The sequence below is a fragment of the Aptenodytes forsteri genome, unplaced genomic scaffold (assembly GCF_000699145.1).
Source record: "Aptenodytes forsteri isolate BGI_AS27 unplaced genomic scaffold, ASM69914v1 Scaffold51, whole genome shotgun sequence".
Classification (NCBI taxonomy): Eukaryota; Metazoa; Chordata; class Aves; order Sphenisciformes; family Spheniscidae; genus Aptenodytes; species Aptenodytes forsteri.
Window position 1 is genome coordinate 1,529,424 of NW_008795495.1, and position 3,505 is coordinate 1,532,928.

The window sequence follows — 3,505 nt, forward strand, 5'->3', positions numbered from 1 at the left end:
GCCCTGGGGAACACCGCTCGTGACCGGCCGCCAACTGGATTGAACTCCATTCACCACAACTCTCTGGGCCCGGCCGTCCAGCCAGTTTTTGACCCAGCGCAGAGTACACCTGTCTAAGCCGTGAGCCGCCAGCTTCTCTAAGAGAATGCTGTGGGAGACGGTGTCAAAGGCCTTACTGAAGTCCAGGTAGACCACATCCACAGCCTTTCCCTCATCCACTAGTTGGGTCACCTGGTCATAGAAGGAGATCACGTTGGTCAAGCAGGACCTGCCTCTCTCAGGACCTTTCTCCTGAGATAGTGTAGGAAATAGTACAGTATCTTCATCCACTGAAAAGCATTGTGCTCAGATTTTTCCTTGGGAATGGGTGCCTCAAAAGACAATGTTCATGATCTCCTTTTGTGGGTTTATAGCCTAGCAGCTGTACCTCCTATTCTGTAAGAGGGAGATTTTTGCTTCGTCTTGAAAGGAATGATACTCAAAGGTTAGACACCAGGAGGCAGCTGCACCCTCATGTCTCAGGAATACACCAGAAATTAAAAAAGAAAAGAAGAAGAAAGAGAAAAAAAGTTTCCAGAAGTCCTAGGAGCAGGCTAGAAGGACTTTTACTACCGCTTTCACAGAAAAAAATAAAGGAAAATGAAAAAGGAGGTTGAGTATTAGAAAAACGTAGTAATAGCCATAAAATCCTCCTCGAGCTAACAAGCAAGAACTTTCCACTTCAATAAAAGAAAAGTTCACATATAAAAAACCAGTGACATAGAGCGATCATTTTCAGTATGCCCCTTGGAATGCTCAGTCCCTTAACATCCAGTGAATAGCTTCATAGTCTTCTTAATTAGCATCTTCCCTTTGCACTTAGGTTTTGGGCAAATAATATCTTTGGCTATGTTATGGGACTAAAAACATATGGAGATGTGTTGTGTGAATGAACAGACTATTGAAATGCATCTGTCCTATCGATGCTGACTTGAAAAGAATGGACAGGCTGGAGGAGATGGCTTTTGGAGTGATTATCATACCCGCAATTAATAAGTCTATGTAAATGGTAATTTTAAGGATCTTTAAAAAGCTGGGGGGATTAGATTCTGTGCCAGGGGGTGAGGGATGGAGGAATCCATTCAGACGATATATTGTACTATCTATTTCTTTGAACATTTGAGCAACTTCACTCATCAAATGAATAGCAAATTGAGAATTATATGCCTAATTATAAAATGTGGGCAGATAGGTCTTAGAAATTTTTTTACAAGAATTATTCATGGTTTTCAAGAAGAAATGGCTTCATATCTCTTCAGCATAATGTTGCAATGGAGGAAATGAGACCAGTATGAGTGGTTCCTTTCATTTTACATTTAATTTGCCGTCTAATATTATACTGAATTTTAATTTTTTTTTTGAGTGGAGATTCAAATCCTCTGTACAAATACTCCAGATTGAAGTATGTATACAATCTATGCTCAACTACAGTATCTATAGTTGCTCAGATATGCTATTTATAGTTGAACATAGCTTTGCAAGTTGAACAACTTTTTTTAACTATTCTGTATACCAGGAATATTCAGCCCAGGTGAATGATAGGTTAGAATAGGACCATACTGATGTCTCACCAACCTTTCTGCTATTTAAGTGCTCTTGCTAGACCAATTTGTTATGCATTAGAATGGAAGAATGGTTAAAACCTAAAGAAAACGGCTTGACATTTAGATACTTTGACATTTTCTATCAATATTAATATGGCTATAAAACAGTCATCCTTGATGCCATTTAACGATGAAGTAATGCTTATTAATTACACATGTTGTTTAATCTGTTTTAGATACTAAAGGTTATGCATTCTTTTATTCTTTACTGTGATTAATTCTAAATCTGCAGAGAAACAAAACCTTTCAGAAATTAAATGAAATTTAAGTAAGATTTTAACACTCATAGACCTTTGGACCCCTGGGAACACCTTTCAAAGAATGAAAAAAAATGTTTTCTACATTAAACAGTCTGAATTTGTTGCTCTGAATTCTATAAAACTCTATTTTCAAATCATGTTAAGATGAAAATGTTCAATTCAGTGGTATTAAAAAAGTAACATATATGATTAATTAAATGTATCTGGAAGGAGAATCCATGCTGGGCAAGGATATGAGTCTTTTTCCAGCAAGAATCTTTGTAAATTACTGCAGGGTTTGGAGATAGAATGAAAGCACTTTTTGGTTGTAAAAATAATATAATTTGATAGTGAACATCTAAAATGTTGAAGGATATTGTGTTTGTGTAATACAAACACAGCTTGAAAACTGAAAATGAGGAATTCCAAATAAAGCACATCATATACTTTTCTTTTCTACAGACTATATAGGTGATTAACAAATGTATCTATAGCAACTTGGAATGCAATGTGATTAAATTAAAAGTGGTTCTAAGATCCTGCAGTGTGAATATTGACTTCAGTATAGTATACACCATGTGCTTACTATATGAACCAATGATTAATTTTCCTTTTCCTCCAATATCTGTCTCTTAGTATTGGAAATTCAAAACATACAGAGAAAGATTTAGGATAACCAGGACTAAAAGCAAATACACTATTCTAAAACCATTGCTTTAACTTATAACTTTGTCAATGAAGAACACTTACACTAGTAATTTCTAACACAGTGCCTCAAAAATGAAATATATCTATCTACCTATATTGATATAACAAAATTCTTCCAAAATGGTTTAACACAACAATAAGTGACATTCTGTTAAACAGTTTTTGACTGTCATAACCTATTCTCCTAACTTTATATATAAAACTATTAATGTCACAGAATAATTGAAATATTTTGAAATAATGAGAACAAGCAATAAACCTTTACACTAGATGCTTTATCTTTCTTCCACTGATGAGCAGATTTTTTTTTTTTTTGGTGATAATTTTCATCTGCCTTTGAGTAAAGGAAAAAAGAAAAAAGAAAAAAAAAAGAAAAAACGTGAAGGGAACTAGCTAATTCTGCCAATCCAGAGAACATTACTTGTCTTCTGTGTCTTTCCTTAGTGAATCAAAATTAATCAATTTGAACCCTGATTGAGAAAGAGAGGGAGAGTTCTCTGAAGTCAAAGCCGATCATCCTATTAATTTTAACAGATTTGGATTAGGCCTTCTGTCTGAAAAACAGCATAAAACATGTTTTATTCTTTTTTTTGTCCTTTAATAAGTGCTTTAATAAATGTAAGTTTCAATTGTGCACTGAATTGTACCTTAGATGAGAATATGTCAACAAGATAATTTCTCCATACTAGTGATAACATTATGCAGTGTTATACCCTTGGGATTATGCTGTTATTTCAGATTTAATTGCTAAATTAATACACATTTCCCAAGCTTATGTTTATACATTGAATCTATTACCAATCATTATACTTTATATTATATATATATTATATTATGATATATTATATCATTTCAGCGAAGCCACCGAGGCGAAGGGCTCCGGAGCGGAGGATCGTGCCGGTGGACCCTTACTGA